Raw genomic sequence first — 18,399 nt, forward strand, 5'->3', positions numbered from 1 at the left:
ACATACTCGTGTGGAAATATCTGCAGAGACATGAATGACTAATAGGAAACCCAACAACTTCTGTCCAGTTGGTATTTTTCACCCAGATAACACAGAGGCAGAGGAAGCGGCTCCGGGCAGTGGGTGAGCCTTGGAGCAGAGGAGCTGGGGAGGTGCACGGCGGCGCCACACAGCGGGAGGGGAGGAGAAGGGGCCCTTTCACGTGGGGTTGGAGAAAGCGAGAGGTATGGGAGGGCTGCTCCGGATGAGGTGGCACCTGCCGCTAGGCACGCACCATCTCAGCAGGGCGAGATCGACTGCCTGGGAGCAGCAGGCCGCACTGAGCGGCGTCAAAGCAGGGAGCAGGACGCGGCAGGTGAGGCAGCAGAAGGGGAAGGGCTGCTTTCTGCAGCCCCTTCACAAGTCACTGGGAGAGAAAAAAGATCATTCCCATTTCCAAAGGGTGGGGAGGGGGTCAGGGCGAAGCACGTGGTGCAGGAGGCGGCCGAGCGTCTGAGCTAGAGGCGCCCCCCACCCCGTGGCCTCCTGGCGGGCAAGGACGCCACGAGCCTTTGCTGCCGAGGCCCAGCAGCCACCCCTCCCTCAGGTGCGGAGCTGGTCTTTCACGGGTCTCGATGTCCTGATACCCCTGCTTCCCACACGCATTACCTTCGGTCCCGGCTCAGGCAGGACACAATCCACACATGGCACTGGGCACTGAATCAATGCTACAGGAGGCGACAGAGCTCAGAGGACAGCGCCCAGGTAGACAGTCGATGGGTTCTGACCTGTGCATGCAATTTCAAGACCACTCAGGCCCAGGGTGTAAGAACAATGGGGTTTATTTAACAAACAGAGGAAACAGTTTCCAAGGCCACAAGTGGCCGCCTGTCTCACACCAGATAGTGTCCAGGCTGTCCAGCAATCCCAAACAAAAGGTCGCTCATTCAAGATGGTGCTTTCCCGTCAGTGAGAGCCTGGAGCTCGTGGCACACCAGCAAGCAGGGGGCCAGGATCCAACTCACAGCTAGAGGTGCTCACAGGTGCAGCACCCACAGCAACAGTCTGAAGGCCAGGCTGTGTATGCCAGATGCTGGCCTGGATAGTAATAGAGACAACAGTCCCAGGAGGCCATGGCAGATGATCAGAAAAGGTGCACAGTGTTGGGCCCTTGTCAGTGCTGCACAGCACTGGCCAGTAGCACCGGTCACCACCAGTCACCAGGAACAGTGTCAGAGACACCAGCGTTAGCAGCTCTTTGTGAACTGGAATGAACCAACAGCACAACAGTCTTCGAGACACCAGCCAAGGCCCATGGTGCTCCTTTCAGGTGGGGTCAGAAGCTTGGCTCGAGACAGGTGCCATGGCCAGGTCTCTGCAAATGTCTCCAGCTTCTTTTTCTTCAAGGTCAGCTGCTGGATGCTTCTTCAGAATTGGCCGCTAATCCGTCCTTCCTTCTTCAGAGGCCAGGGACAGAACACTCTAAGCAGTCTCCTGCCCTACCCTATATGCTCGTTCAGGGACCCCACCCTACAGCCTCATTGGACCATTTCCAATCCTAAGGAACTGACTGGACCACTTAGCACCAATCAGCTTGTTTCCCACTTTCAATCCAAATAATTAACTAATGAGCTGGGACTAAACCTTCTTGGTTCATTTAGCTCTCACCCAACTGGTCCATTCTATGATCCAGATACCAAATATAAAAGGGAAAACTTGGTGCCTGCACAGAACCATCCTGCCCTGACCTCAGAGCAGGCTTGCAGGCTGGCGCTGGTCTCTGCACCCAGTGCCCCTTCAGCAGAGCTGGGTGGGGAATGTAAGGGGAGGGACCTGCAGCAGCACTGTGTCATGGGTTCCAGCTGCTGCAGAGTGGGCCCCACTGGTAGCCGACCATGTTGGCCCTGGTCTCCACAGACCTCTCTACTGCCTATGCCTCCTGGGAACCACAGCACTGGAGCTGGCCCAGTGGGTCCTATGTTCTTCCCTGCAAGCCCTGAGCCAGGGGCCTTGGGGCTTGCTGTTGCCTCCTCTGCTGGAGCTTGCTCCGGCACAGGGCAACCTTACCACTTCAGCCCCAGGGTGCTGCATATCCTGGGGCGACAAGGCAGCAGAACCACCGCCCCCCACCATCACTGCTGCCAGCAGTCTGAGCCCCCATGGGGCCATTGGTGGCAGGTGGTTAAATACCTGCCAGCCACTGCCGACTGCTACCCATAAGCACTGTGATTCTGGAGACGGGCACTAGGGCCCTGACATGGGGGTGGGGAGGGAGAGCTGGTGTTCAAACCATCTAGTGCCCGGGCAGCCATCAAGCCTGGCCCACTGGGGTGGCCATAGCACCGCAGGACGGCCTGGGTGCTGTCTGGAGGCAGCATTTCTGGTGGCCAGCAGGAAACCAGCTGCTGTCGCTGGAGCCTTACGGGCTCCAGGCTCAAACCTGGCTTGCCTCGGGGCGGGGCTGCCGGCAGGCTGCATGCTCAGAGATGAGGGCCTCTCCTCACCGCTGGAGCCTTTAGAAAGCCATGAGCTGCAGGAATCCAGGCTCAGTGTGGCAAGTACTCAGGGCAAAACAGGGGCTCTCCAGCCAGGGGTTTAGATTACCCACAGAATCCCACAGCTCTCCTGGTGACCCCGTCAGCCTGCAGGAGGATGGCCCACAGCAGGGGAGCATGGCTGACCCTTGGAAGCCATGATGTGAGCCTGGCACATCACCGCCTCCAATCATTTCTCGCTTCTGAGCCTTCTGCAAGCCCTGGAGAGTCAAGTGGTTTTGTCAGCAACTCTTTCCCTGGCTGGCTAGAGGGAGACATCCCTTTTAGCTTTTCCTCCTCCAATAAAATATTTGGGCTTATTTTTTCTGGTTTGTGCTAATTGAGTTGGTTTTCAGTTGACAGAAAGCAAAACAGCACCGTACCTTTTCCCCTAGCTATGTATTTCCATTAATTTAATGCGGTGAGTTAGACAGCCAGTGAAAGTGGACCTCCGACGAGGTGCTGACTGATCTGGAGGTTCTATGCCGCCCCAGAGAAGTGAGTATTAAAAGCCACTTTCTAATTTCATATTTTCCCTTTTGCTTCCTGCTGTCCGCAGGGCTCATAATGTATCTCCAACATGACTTCACAAGATTATTTTGGGGGCAGATTCTTAAAACTGGCATTTCTCTACTTTGCTCATTTAATTAATGACAAATTCAACTGATGCCGTGAATATATAAACAAATGCGGTGTCTGGGTGTCCATTGCTCTAATTTGGCCGCGTCGTGGGCAAAAAGGAACCATGCCCTGCTTCGCAAGCGGCCACCCCGGGCCCACTGCTCCCTCGCACCTGCTTCCTCGACCATCGGCTCACGCGCCGAGGGCCGCCCAGCCCGCGCCTGGCGCCGCTTCCTGCCCGCCTCTCTAGTCACCTCCCGAGGCAATGTCTTTTCTTCATTCCTGCCTTCACTGCTGGAAAATACTCGTCTATGCCTAATGCTTTGCTGTAAAACCATCCGCTCTGCCTTTCCATGGAGAAGGAGAATCTAGCTACTGCTGACGCATTCTGCGTACCCCCGGGAACGCCATCGTCACCTCGATTCTTTCACGCTCAGCCTGTCGCAGACGGACATGTCTGTGATCATTCACAAGGAGTAGCTGGAGGGAAACGCTGCTTCAAAGATGAGTTTTAGAATCACCATCCAGAGCTTGGGGCTGATTTTGGCGCCGATCCTCTGCAGGGCTGGGTCTGATCTGAGTGGGCGCCATCACTCTGCTTTCCCTCCACCACCCCACCATCGCTCCTTTCTACCCCAAGCCTCGAGTTTAGGGTCCACGGCAGACCCCAGATGGCAAGGAAGTGCATCCCTCGGCTTGCTGGCTCAGCATGCCCAGCACTGGGCAGCAGCCATAGGGGTGCCACGAGTGGGAGCTCTCCAGGGACACGCTGCCACTGGGCTGTAGTGGGTCTCGGTGCTATGCTGAACTGCAGGTCCCGAGAAAGAGGGGTTCCTGGAATCCTGGAAACAGTCCAGGCAAGTGGGGTGCCACCTGCTGACACTGCCCAGCCCCGCCCCTGTGAAGGTCCTGGTCCTCCAGCCCCTTCCCCTCCACCCAAGCACCTTCTGACGTGTGGGGAGGGGGCACCTTTGGCAGGGCAGGTGCCAGCTTCATTCCGAAGAGTAGAAATTCGTGGTAGTAAGGAATGGTGGAAGTTTCTTTCCCCCAATTTTGATCCCAACACTGGTGGACATAACACTGAAGGTCTTCATATCAGAGGGAGGTTTGCCCAAGCTTCTTTTCAGATACTCTCAACCCTGTCTCGAGTTATTGGTCTCTCTCCAGAGAAAGACTCAAATAAGCATCCTGCAGGTGTCTCCATTGCAGCCCGCTGCCCGGGCAGACTGCGGAAGTCACAGCGGCTTCCCATTAGGTCCGCAAATTGGGACCAGCAGTTCTACAGAAAGTGGCAAACAGCAGACAATCTGAAAGTCGACGGTGGTTTGCTGGATGGGTGAAGCCACACACGGTTCGACTTTGGGGTGCATGATAACAGCTGACCACCACAGAATCATCCTCGCAGTTAAGATGTTTTATCTGGTGATAGATCTGGGGCTGCTGCAGCGAGCAAGCTGCTGTTTGGCTGAGTTGGGGAACACACTGCATTTCTTCTATTTTTTCCTTCTCCACCGAGCCTGGGAAGCTCTGCCTTAGTCACCCAGTCTTGTGGGAACCCACCGCCCACACATACACTTGATGGAGCTGCTGGGGTGGCTGGGTCTGTGTCTGCCCCTCCAGGCGCTAGAGCTAGGCATGTGGCGGCTGGGGTGGCCGTGGTGGCCACAGACATGCCCTGCAGTGCAGTGGGGGGCACCTCCCCTCCCCTCAGCCCTGGAAGCCTTATCCAATGCAGCGCCGCCGTCCTCGCTCCTGCTCTTCCCCCGAGAACGTTGCACGCTGGAGATGACTAGTAGGTCACACACAACCTCCCTTCCACAGCTACTGGTGTCCGGCTGGGGGCGTCGGGGAAACTGATGACTGGGGAGGGGTGGACATGAAAGCCAGGGTAAAAACGCCGACAACAGGGGCGGTGCAGACAGAAGCCTGTGCTTCAGCCTGAGCCCCCCTAAAGCTCTGTGCCAGGCCCGGATCACAACCCCTCACATGCTCCCCTTAAAGGCTGCCTCCTCTCTCCCTGCTTCACTCCCCTCTTTACTCAGCGCTCCCCTAAACCAGGCTTCCCCAGACCCTTGGGCCCTCAGGTCAGCCTGTGTGACTTCCCTCCTCAGCTATTCCCCACTTAGCAGTCGTGAGGGCTGGGGACTCACGCACCCCTGGAGGCAGCGGGGCCCTCCTCACCAGCGCACCTGCCCGAGACAGCACCCAAGCGGGGTAACTCTGTGACTGCGGTTTTCTCCTGACCCCACCCCACCCCAAGCCATGCGCAAATATGTCCTGCTTCTAAGAAACAACATTTTAGCAGTAGTCCTTCAAGCTCTGTCCCTGCAACACAATTGCCCCTAAACTCTCCTGCCTGGTCCCATTGGAATTTCTTTAGAAAGTGCGAGGCATCTTGGGTTGGCCCCACTGATCTGGAGCCCCACTGATCTGGAGTCCCTGATGTGGAGGCTGAGGTCTGAGGAGAGGAGTCAGAGGGCTGCTCTCCCGCCGAGGCGCCTCTCCCTCTCTCACAGACATCTGTCCCTGCAACCTCCTGTAGCCCGGCCTCCTCCCCCTGCTGCAGCTGAGCCTGCTCTTGGAGAGGGATGCCCGCCAGGTCAGACCAGACCCACCTGGTGACCAAGTGCCCAGTCACCTCGCTGGAGGGCCGGCCCCAAGGCATCCCGCTCTGGGGTCTGGGTAGGCCGTCAGCACAGAGGTCTGGGAGGAAGCGCTCTCACCACAACAGTCCTCCTTGGATGGGCACAAACAATCAGCCGCGGTCACTGTGGGCGCAGGGTGGACACACATTCACAGGACGTGCAAAGGCAGCTCTGCTCTGCGTGTTTGCCAAGTGGTGCCTCCGACCTGGTAAATGCTTGAGATGCAGAGAACCATTTCCATCTCAGCCACGTTCTTCTTGACACCCTTCTTTTGCAGATGGAGAATTCTGGGCCCAGGGAGTGACGCCCCTTGCCCAAGACCTGCCCACCCGTGAGTGGGGAAACCGCACTGGAGCGCAGGTCCCCGAATGTCAAGATGGTTTCCCATTTCTCCTTCAAACGTTCCTGCTCACATCACCAGGATAACTGCTAAGGCTCCCGTCACACGTCACCCCGCCCAGGAGGACGCGCCTGCGGTCAAGCAAGCCGTGCTCTCCGCTCCTGCAACGGGCGAGAAGCCCCTATCTGTCCTCCCCCCACCCTGGCCTAGATCACCTGTGCTGAGCAGACCACAGACAGCGCCCGCCAAGCTCATCTCTGTTCTTCTGGAAAAGACATTTCTCAAAATACAGGGGACTTCATCTTCCCTCTCCCATTTTATGAAGAAGACAGCAAAACAGAATAACCCATCGTAATCTCTTCAAACACCCAGCGCTCTGCTTCCCGGGCCCATCCCTAGCCCGGGCCAGGAGTGAGAGCTGCCAGGCACAAGGAGCTGCTCAGCGAAGCGCCTGCCGCACCCAAGCCAGCCTGACCCGCGAGCCGTGACCTCTCAGACGGGCCTGGTCCTCCCCGGCTCAAGCCCGGGCCCCATCCTCGTCCCCGCACTGGCTCAGGGGCCCTGGCCTGGGACGGAGCCGGCCTTCTGTGAGGGCCTCTCGGCCTCAGCGCCTTCTCCTGCCCGAGCAGCTGCTGTGTGCTGCGGCGGGGGCTTCTGTCCACGGGCGGGGCCGGCAGTCGCTTGAGAACATGGACACGCCTGTCCCTGTGGCCCGGGCGGGAGAGACGCACTCGGGGTCTCACCAACTTCTTGGGAGCCCAGAAGTGCAGCCTTGATGCAAGTGGCTTCCCCGTTCACCTCAAAAAACACAGAAAGGGGAGTAGAGAGCAGAAAAGTAGGGGCTCTCTGTGGATGCTCATGGGGCAGCTGACGCCGCAGGACTTCAGAGAAGGCAGGACATCTGCACTTGGGGCAGGGGGAGTGAGGAAACACTCGCTGACCCAAGGACAGCGGGCACAGGGCGCTCGCACGGTGAGGTCAGTGGTGCTGAGAACACCGACCCCTCCCCGGGCGACTGGCGCTCTAGGCACCAGGCGGGCTGATTTCATGTCATCTTCAGAACATGTCTTGAGGCAGCGTCTGCTGTTCTCTCTGCTTCACGCGGGAGGAAGCGGGAGGCCTGGCCAGGACGGGCAGTTGGCCCCAGGCCACCCCAGGCCGCCCCAGCCCGGCGCTGATGCCTGCAGCCCGGCCCTGGCTGGGACTCGGGACGAGGAAGGCGGCGGGCCAGGGAAGCCTCAGCCTTTGCTTACTTTACTCTGCAGGCGTGGGGGGCGGGGGGGCTGTGAACTGTGGAATGACGTAACGGCTGTCTTCAGGGAGGCGAGGCAACCTATGGCCACAGGTCGAGTCCAGACCACAGACCAGCAAGATGTCCTTGGACTTCGCAGAGACAGAGGCGCCCAGCGTCCATGGCAGAGATTCCCCAGACCCATTCAGGGCCCAGGCGGTCAGCGGCAGAAAGTCAGCTTTGCTCCCACCCCCACCTGAGCAGCAGCCTCGGCGAGGGCTCTGGGGGGCCGGGGGGCTGGGGTGGGGAGGCCGGCGTCCTCAGGTGCTGGCTGGTGGGAGGTCTCACACACAAATCGCTCATTTTTTACACATGCACAGCAGCAAAGGTCACGCACCCATAGAAGCCGCGCATGCGTGCGGGGAACTGTGGCAGCGACTGACTCCCAGGGGCCCCGGCCGCCCCCACCTCCTTTCTGCCTTCAGCCACGGGAGCTGCTTAGCTTCTCGGAACCGACATAAGATGGATGCATGTTTTTTACAGCAACTTAGCACACACCAAAAATGTGAGGTTCTCCATCAGAAAGTAAGGAGAAGGACAACTTCTTCCAAGTCTCAAAAGAACCATGTGCGATTACCCGCTTTCCTGCTGCCAGGTGAGCTGTCATAAAGGAAGGGCAAGATGGTGTGGGTTATGCAACTGCTCGTCCATTGTGAGGCAAGTCTTGCGGGGTTTCCACTATGTGTCAGTCACTGTGCCGGGCTTTGGGGACACAGGACAGAGCTGACCAGCCCCGACCCTGCTTGAGTTCTGTTCCTGAAGGGCCACCGGGGGATAAACAAGTTGAACAGCTAATCAGTGGCATCTGAGATCCCAGGGGACGAGCTCAGAGGAAAGGAAAGCTCTGTGCTAAGAACCTCAGGCGAGAGGGGTCTGCTCCTCCCCCGCTGGAGTCCACAGTCCCTTCCAGGTCACGCCACAGGGGAGGCCGCCAGGAGCTGTGCTGCCGCCGCACCGGCTGCGCTCAAGGAGAATGCCCTGTTACTTAAGTGTCTCCCTAGCAGAGGACTCCCAGCAGTTTGCAAACGGCACTTCCATTCATCACTGCAGCACTCCTGAGAGGCGAGAGAGGTTCAAGCCTCATTACCTCCATTTAAGAAAGAGGAAGGACAGAGACAAGAGAAGCACTCAGCCAAGTCTCGACCGAGCAGCTGTGCGGATGGAGCTGGGCAGAGCTCAGAACCGGTCCCGCCTGGCCCTGCTGGGCTGGTCAGTCAGTGCAAGCTGGAACGCACAAGCCAGGAGGACTGCAGACAAATCGGCTCAATCTTAACTCAGCAAAAATGGCTATTTGTTAAATGAGCAAAATCATTCCTGATCGCCGTTATACAAAGTTTGTTTACCTTAACTTACAAAATGTCCCCTGTGAAATTGTATTTTTTATTTCTAGTAAATGGAATTACTGAGTGATTTTGATGGAAGTATGTTTCACTGGCCCTTTTCTCCTTTGCAAGAGCAGCAGCAGCAGCAGCAGCAATTAACAGACACCTGACGCTGGGGATTCTCTGATGTGAGTGCAGAGAAACCACCTCAAGTGGAATCCACAAACCACAGCTAGAGACTCAGGTATTGAAAATCCAAAGGACGATAGAGTCACGAACGAGTCAACGAGTGTTCTGGAAGGGATGGGACCAACCACTGAGATCCAATCTTTAATACCCAAACATGGCCTGAAGCCAAGAAAAGAAAAATTACTTGTCAAAGTCTAACAACCGTTGAGCCAGAACTCAAGTCCCGCCTTCCTGAGTCAAGGTATGGCGCTGTATTCCAGTGGGAACTACTCAGCCCCTGCAGGTGACCGGGGGACAGTATGAGCTGGGGGGCTGGCCGCACAGAACCTGCTGTCTCCGTGACACGCAGCATCAGGGCAGGACTCGGCCCCCAGTGACAGTAGTGCCTGATGCTTCCTACATTTTAAAATTTTGTCATACTCAAGACATACGAAAACGTTGCAAGAATAGAACTTATTCCCAGCTACCTTTTAACTCAGATCCCACAAATGATAACATTTTGCTACCCACCCCCTCCCAACTGGTTTTAGGAATGAGTTTCAGATATGTCGTTTTATCCTTAAACACTTCAGTGTGCATTCCCTAAAAAATAAGATTATTTGTGGCCTCCCTGGTGGTGGCGGGGTTAAAGACACAGCACTATGAAGCTATGGGCGGCAGCCACCACAGCATGAGTTCAATCCCCAGCCAGGGAGGTGACCCACATGACGCAGCAGACTTCTGCCTCCCTGCTGCTCGCCTCAGCAGTGTATTTCAGTCAATCTGCTTGTTCTACTCCCTGCTCTGTCTATGGTGAATCCTCTCACCCCCCGCCCCCACTTTTGGCCTGTACCCCAGTTCTTGTATGCTTAAACAAATAAATCTTTTTTTTTTTAAAGATTTATTTTCATTTATTTATTTATACAAGCACTGGGAACAGTCAGAAGCGCGGGAGGGTGAGAGAATTCACCAGAGCCAGAGCGGGGAGCAGAGCAGGCAGAAGGACCGAGGTACACTGCTGAGGGGAGCAGCGGGCGGCAGGAGAGGTCTGCGCGCCATGTGGGACCCTCCTCCGGTGGCCGGGGAGCAGCCAGGGATCAAACTGGCACTGCAGAGGCTGCGGGCAGCTTCGCAACCCAATGCTCAACCGCTGCGCCACCGGGGAGGCCCCTAAACAAATAAATCTTTAAAAGGAAAGTAAGATTATTTACTTAAGTATGCTAAGTATAAAAAAAGAATACTCATGGATTTGCCGAAGGTATAATCACAAAATCAGGATAATCAAAATTGATAAAACACTATTACCTAATTATAGCCTTATTCAGATTTTCCAGTTGCCCCAATGATACTCCTACTAGCAAAACAAAAACCCAAGCCGAGTTTGCGTGGCTTTTGCACTCCCTTTAACCTGGAGTGATTCTTGAATCTTTCCGTGTATGTCGTGACACTGGCTTTTTGGAAGAGGACAAACCCATGTTGGTGGGATGCCCGTCAGTTGGGTTCTCGGCCCCTCTTCTATGACTGGGTTCAGGGGAGCACAGTAGCAGGAACCGCAGGCTGGTGCTGGGCCCCCTCAGCGCGTTGCCCGCGGGCACGAGCGGGAAGCCCCATGAGCCAGTGCGGTGGTGTGACTCCAGGGGCGGCCGCCATCTTCCCTGCCGTAGCAGGTATCACTTTACCCCTTGTAAAGATCTTGCAAGGAAACTCTTTGAGACAGTATAGACATCCTGTTATCCTCGCACTTTCACCCCGTGGGTTCAGCATCCTCTGCATAATCTTGCCTGAACCAGTTATTGCTATGGTGTTTGCCAAATAATGATTTTATAATTCAATCCTCCCTTCTATGTTTATTTATTGAATCGTGACTGTAAAGAAGAGCTTTGTCTTCTCAAGTGTTCATTTATCAGTGGATGCATGGATTCTTTATTCAATAGGTCACAATCTTTTAGCATTGTTTTTTACTGCAGTCACCCAGGCCCGGCCAGCTGGAGTTCCTGGGAGCTGGCTGCTGTGTTCTTTCAACCTACTGCCGTCATTCTTGGTGCAGGCAAAGAAATTCGCACTTCAAAGGGTTTTACAGAAGCTATGAACATGAGTTATAAAAAAGCAGCCCCGAGATTTGAGTGCAAATATTGAATTTCATTATGCCAGGGGACCTCTGGGGGTCGGGGGGAGGCAGCACTGAAATAGGAAACAGAAGGAAACCTGTAGAGGATTGATTCTCGAGCAAGAGCCAACACGGACAGCTGGAGCCAAGCCTCACCGGGACACTGGGGACGCCGTGGAAAGCACGCACAGAGCTGTCCCGCTCAAGAAGTCAGGGCTCTGTGGTATTTACACACTGAGGTCAGCAGAAGAATGACCCCAAGCATGGCCACATGCTAATGACCGGAACCTGTGACTGTATTACCTGGGGCTTTCCTGCTGTGAGCAGCAGAGCAAGGTGAGACGCAGGTATTATCTGGTCATCACCAAGGTCCGGTCCCTGCAGAGCAGGGTTCGAGAGAGGCTCTGGTGCTCGGGCCAGAGAGGATAAGCCGTAACAGGCGTTGGTGCGTTGGCGGAGAAAGCCAAGTCTTGGCCTGTGGCTGGTGTGTGTAAGATGGCGTCCCTGCTGTGGAAAACCACCTGATGGCCCCTCAACGACAACATGGTTACCATGTGCCCAGCAATTCCACTCCTGGGCATGCACCCAAGAGAAGGAAAATGCATCTGCACGAAAGCTACACGCGAAGGCTCTCTGGGACAGCACGCATAGCGTCCAGAGACGACCAAGTGGCCATCAGCGGATGAATGGATGACAATCTCACCATGTGTGCGTGCTGATGTGCACGACATACGTCCTCCAGATACAACACTATGAGCGCTGCTCTGCCACAGTGAGGGACGCCTGGGACATTCGCCACGAGCAGCATGCTGAATGCGTTGAAGGAGTCCTTCCCACGGGCCCACACACTGCATGATTCTACTGGCACAACAGCCCGACTATACTGATGCTCATGAAGTCACCCGGTGAGCGCCTGTCGGGGACTGAGGGGGGAGCGGGAACAGGGAGTGACTGTCACCAGGTACGGGATTTCTCTGGGGGTGATGAAAATGTTCTGGAATTAGCAGAGATGGTTACACCATTTTGTAAAGAGCCTAATATAAAACCCATTGAAGTGCAGACTTTTCAGAGGTGAATTTTATGGCATATGAATTATATTTTCAAAACGTAAAAAATAAAAGACAAAAGAAGCCGAATGCTCCTGTATTCCAAAGGCCGTTCACTTTTACAGCAGCCACCACACACAGAGCATTCTAGCCGCCCAGATAAGCTGCTGAGTTTGAATAAACACAGCATGCTTTTTTCCCAGAAATTCCTGGGCAAGAACGTCTACACGTTTCTACGCACTTACCACTCATGCCTGATTTCTGTCTGGAGGCCAATGAAGCTCATGCTGTGACCTGGCCAGCAAGAGCCCTCTGCACATGGGGAGAGCAGAGGGAACATGATCCGAGCGCTCACTCTCCTGCAGCAACCTGTAGTCACTCCCTGCTCCCTACGGGACAGGCCCCCCACCCGTGGGCTCTCCCCAGCACAGTTCGGCCTCTAGCCCTTAGCTTCTTGCCCCCAGGCACCCTCCCTCCAGGGGGCCAGCCTCATCCCATGCTGCCTTCACCCTCCCCAGGACCACCCCATGCTCCAGACATCGCCCCTGCACACGCCCACCCCACTGCCAGAGCTGTTCCTCCGCCCCGTCTGGGAACTCCTTCCTGCTTAGGGATGCATCTGGGCACACAGAGGCCCTAGTGTCTGGACTTGCCCGTGTCCATGCCCACAGCCTGGGGTCATGCGCCCCCACGCCCCAGCTTGGTGGGGTCACCGCTGGCTCACTCCCTGCACTGGGCTCTGAGCACGTATGCGGCACCAGCAGACATTCTGTAACTGTCTGTTCACTAAATGCAAGATGAATATTTGAAGACATTTCGCAAATCTAATTTAGAAGGAGGGCAGCTTGATCTAGTGCCCAGACTCCTAATGTGAGAGCGAGCAGACCAGCCTCTGGCTCCGGCCTGCAGCTCGGCCGCTGCGTGACTGGAATCAAGACATTAACATTCTCCAGGCCTTAACATGCACATTTGAAAATGAGAGACTTGGACAAACTGTCCAGGGAGTCTCTTGGCTCTACCTTTCTAAACTCTTAGAATTTAGGAAACCTTGCTGTTAAGAAACATCCAAATAGCATGACGTGAAACAGTAAACTGTATAATCTAGACTCCTACGTCCGGAGCTCAGAGGACAGGAGAGTGCGGGGCTTGCACAGGAAGGAGACTTCGGGAGTCTCTTCTGTGGCCTGCTAGAGGCACTCCCAGAGGAGCTGAGAACAGGCCCCCTCCTCCTCTTTTAATTCCTCCCTCAAACCTGCCCCTCCTCCCTCCCCAGAAACACAGAGCTTACAGGAGCTGACAACCAAGTTTTTAAGGAAAGAGTAAAAGAAGTGACTTTTTCTGCCGAGAGACACAGAGCCGAGAGGCGCAGTACGGGGTGCTGAGGGGGGAGCAGGCTTCTACGAGCAGCTCTGAGAAGCCCAGGAAGGAGGAACCGACAGCCAGAGCCAGGAGGGTGAGTCTCCCCAAGTCCTGTGTGGCCGGTGGGCTGCCCTGGGGAGTCCTGTCCTGACAACTCCGCCAGCACGCTGCACTCTAGGCCACAACAGACAAAGACCTTAGATCACAACTTCCTGCAGAGGGAGGCTGAGCTCCCTCCCAGCCAGGCCCACCCCAGGCCGGAACAAGGGGCTGCCCCCTGTTGTGGGCCTGCCCTTTAAATGTCTCCTCCATGTCCCTGCAAGGAGTCCTGGACCTTGTCTCTGCTGCTCTCCTAGCGGTTTCCAGTGTGAGTCAGTCTTCAGAGAGGACAGCGCAGGCCACCCTACTGTGCGCACATCCAGGAGCCTTTCTGCAGCTGCCCCCTCCCTGCAGGACAGAGCCCGCATCTGGGGCCTCACTCACTGCGGCTGGCTATTTGCTGCCACTAAAAGTAAAAGCCACCTTAACAATGGGTCCCTGTAAGTCCAGGGAGGCCTCTGAACCTCTGCACCCAGGCCTCCGCCCTGCTCTCCTGCTGCTGGTTTCTGGTAAGTCACGGAGGCAGCGCACACATGAGGTTCCTATGGGGAAACCCTTGACAAGGAATTCAGGTAGGGTCACCACGGCCCTGCACATTGCTAAGTGGCTCCATCCACAACTAACATGGTGACCTTGCGGTCGCCCTTGTCAGCAGGAACCTGACACGGTGGCAGTCCGTGTGCAGTGGGCCTGAAGTGGAGCTACAGGCAGAGAGAAGACAGTACATAGCTGGGATCTTCCTATTTTCCAGGGTAGTCAACAGCCGAAGTTGAAGTCCTCACAGCACTGCCTGGCAAAACTGGGGGTAAAATCTACTGTGATGAAAACTCAAGAATCATCTGTAATTAGTAGTTTTCTAAATTCTTTTTTTTTTCCATGACACCAACCTCCATCATAACTTCCCTAATTTTAGGGAGGAAATGCCATTGAATTCTGGGCGGGGCTGTGGCTGGTATTTCTGCCCATTGGGCTGCAGCCCCGGGGAGCAGAGGTGCCAGGCGTGCGGACAGGGAGACTGCACGAGGTGAATCCTCCCCCCGGACGGCACTTGGCATGTCTCGAAGGTGCCGCGGTGGATGTCCATGTGAGAGGTCAGGGCAGGGCAGGGTCAGCTGTGGGGTTGGAGATCATCCCTGCCTGAGGGAGGGGACCCTGACCCTGGCCCTGAGGCCTAGAATGACCAGGGGACTCTGCCGTGTCTGACAGTTCCCATAGCTGCTAAATTAGGGGGTTAGCAAAGCTGCTCCCTGAAGGTCTCCTCCAAACTTAAAACGCCATGAGCCAATGCACTGTAATGACTGTGTGACAGTTCAGAGATAATTCAGTCCATCAAGTCATACTGCCTTCACCTAAATGGTCTTTAGTTTCAAAGTTCAAATGTAATCACAAAGAGATGCCAGGGACAGACCTGAGTCACCACTTAGCGGGAACAGCCCCGTGGGGCGGAGGCCCGCTCCCTGAAATGCACACTGGCAATGAGCAATTAGCCTCTCTGGAGACGCCCACGGCCAGGGGGTCTCCCTGTCCAGCGCAGCGCCTCCCTGCCCAGCGCGACAGCGATCTGCCCCACGGTGGCTGGAGATGGTCCAGGTCCTGTGCGCTGAGACTGGCTCTGGGCCTGGGGAAGCGGCTTATCCATGAAGGTGTCGGTGCGTCTGTGCGCACAGAGGACAAGGGGCCATTGTGTCACCTTCTCTTGGTGGCCAGTAGCAGAAAACTAAGCCCACCCCAAGGGAAAGATGGGTGCAGCCATGGGAGGTCCGCTCCCCGCCCGGCCTCAGGTACGGGCTCAGAGAAGCCCTCGGGCCCAGTCTCGGGCCATACCCGCCCTGAGCTGGCTGACCCCAGGGAGCCGGAGGCTGAGGGTGTGTTGATCTGCACCGTTATAAGCAACCTGTGCACAGCGACCGGGCCTTCAAAGTGCTGGATGACACCAGGGCTTGCGTTCGAGCCACAGCCTGGAGAACACAGTTCACTCCCGAACAGAGGAGAGGAAGTGGAGGCACTCAGCACCGCTACGTTGCACGCTCTTCCCCCTGAGTTCTCAACTAGGCCCGCGGTGTGGGTGGCTTCCGGGGCCGCCCAGTAGCACCATGTCCCCTGCTCTGCCCTGAGCCCTGCAGGCCCGAGCCTGTCCCCAACTGGCCAGCACCACGCAGTGACCTGTCCCCTCACCTGCCTGTCCTGGCTCCTTCCTCAGCTCACATCTCACTTCCTCCTGCCTGCACTGGTTTCTCCTGGGGTCACCTTCCCAGGAACCACTTCCACTCAAATTCTTCTCTCAGGGTCTGCTTCTAGGAAAACCGAAATTAAGACATTCTTCCTCCAGCGCTGCTTCTCCCAGCAGGTTACAAGGGCAAGGGAAGGGAGGCAAAACAATCAAGAAGTTTAGAGTCTGTGATCTCCATTTTCAATTATTTAAGCAAAAAAGAGAGGGAGCTGTTAGAAAGTCAGTCATTTAATAGCCTGCAGCCTGTTAAATTCACTGCAAGTCAAATCTGCTTACAGGAGTCCTGGAATGAAGTTGACAGTTGTCTTGGAATCTAAAATGGAATGGGCTAGATTTTTTTTTGCATTTCTCTGGCTATTTCCATTACAGAGAGAAATACTTGGACGCTTGTCCCCTGGCTCTGGTTACAGCTGGAGGCACCTTCAGAAATCCTTCTACTGAGCTGGAAGCCCCGCTCATGCCAAGTTGCCAGCTCATCCTCCAAGTCTCACAGCTCTGGCATGAACACCAGGAGCGTGACATGGGCAAGGAACCTAGCAGACAGCCCAAAACACCGTGAACAGGTCGTGCGCAGCCGCACCGGCCGGCGGGACTGCCGGAGGCTCCCAGCTCACGGCGCGCTCCGGTCCAGCAGGTTACCTAAGTCCAGGGCCGGCTTCATCATCATTCTTCTGAACTGTCTGGTCTCTCCCCAGAGGGGAAAACTGGAACCCAGAAACATGCAGCCAAGTGGCAGAGCTGGGCTGACGCCTTCAGAGCCGACACGCGAAGAGCAGGTGAGATCTGAGGAAAGCATGACCCTGAGTCGCAGCTTCACTGTCCGCCCATGAGCGGGGAAGGACATCCACAGGCTCAGAGGTGCCACCCAGGTCAACACTCCGCCTGACGTGATTTCTCCACCCTGCGACCGGGCAGTCTACCCTGGCGATGGAGGTGCCTGCTCGGCTCAGGCGCCAGCACTGCTGGAGGGAAGGGATGCCCTCGGCCTGCAGCTAGGGGGGGAGCACATCCTCCGAACCCCAGGACAGCTGGCGCGGGGACAGGGAGCGTGAGCTCTGGTTGTGACCTGGAGTCTCGGACCGCTGGCAGGGGTCGGAAACGCAGCCACCAGGGGTGTGAACTGAGGGAGGGCAAGTGGTGAGGGTCCTTGGAGCGCTGATCCTCCGCGCCGCCTGAAACAAGGGTGTCCTTTCAGGAGAACTCTAGAAAATCAAGGCAGTGGCCTCTAGAAAGCGAGCATCCACAGGAAAGCAGAAGTGTGCTGCTCATCGTGCGGCCAGGAGACAAGACATGGTGAACACTGTAGCCTGCTGCGACGAGGGTTGATGAGCACGGAGGGGGCTGCAGGCCTGTCTGGGGGCTCCCGTGGGTGGCGCAGCGGGGAGCGGGGAGCATGTTCCCGGTGTGCTGGGAATTCCCTCACTCGATCATCCTGAGATAAATACGCTGAATAAAGATGACCTGACGCTTTCTCTCTCCTCAGGTAAGATACACTCTGTCTTCTGCCCTGTCCCCAGTGACCCAGGAGGCCGGAGCAAGCCCTTAAATAAAGCAGTGACGAGAAAACAAATCAAAGCATCTCTCATGAAGAGAGAGCCCTGGAAGAGCTCAAACATTTCGCCCAAAACCTCGTTTCCTCAGTCTGAGCACCGACAAAACTGGCGCTGGACGCTCCCGGCAGCTGGCTGTATTGCTTCCATTTTAGAGACGATAAGGCTGAGGTTTATAGGGAGGAAAATGTAGACACCAAGCCATTTTGGGGTCTACCAGCCCGTAGCTCCACAGCAAACATCGCTACTGAAGTGGGAGGGCATGTTACCGGACTGTGTGACCAGAGAAGTCAGCTTGGCCTCCGCGGTTGAGACAGACTTTCTGTTCTTCTCCGGGCTGCGCGCTGGCTCCACGGCTGGTTCACATGCCGGCTGGCAGTGGAGCAGTAATTGCCAAAATAATTCCCGGTTATTGCTCGGCTCTCTGTGTGCACTTTTCTTCAGTAAGACCTTATTAGACCCACTAATCAGAACTATGAAAATGCCCTCCAAGACCTCTTTTGAAGTCTTGTCTTCAAGAGAAGTCTCTTTTGCAACCTAGGAGTCTTTTGTTAGTTTCCCCCCAGAAAAGATTTTTCACGGACAATGTTCTTATTTGCAGGAAGTTACCAACATTAGCTGCCAGGTCTTTGGGGTGGGGAGGCTAAGCTGGGAGCCGGAGGCTAGGGTGCTAGCCTCACATAGGGCGCTGCTTGGGTATCTGCTCTTGGGTAAGGCATTTAATCATCCCAGTCACAAATTTCTCATTTGCAAAATAAAGAAACTGGAATGCAGGGTCTCTGAGCCTCGTCTCAGCCCTAAGTCTGGTATAGTCCATGATAGACACTTACTTAAAGAGCAGATGTGGAGGCCTGGACCGAGCAAGTGACAGCAGCACCCTGGGACTGACCATGGCTGACCTCAGCTTCATCCCCCTCTCCGGCTGGGCTGTCCCTGGCGGCCACCGCTTGGACTCAGCCCCAGGGGTTTCCTGCTGCAGTGACCATGCTGCAAATCAACGGCCCTAAGATGTCACTGCACTTGACACTTCTGGGAGTGACATGGCTCCAAAACTTAGACTTTCCCACTCTGAAACCTTCACTCTATTTCTTGGCTTATGATGGTGAAA

The sequence above is a fragment of the Talpa occidentalis genome, unplaced genomic scaffold (assembly GCF_014898055.3).
Source record: "Talpa occidentalis isolate TD23 unplaced genomic scaffold, MPIMG_talOcc4v2.1 talOcc4.10, whole genome shotgun sequence".
Taxonomy (NCBI): domain Eukaryota; kingdom Metazoa; phylum Chordata; class Mammalia; order Eulipotyphla; family Talpidae; genus Talpa; species Talpa occidentalis.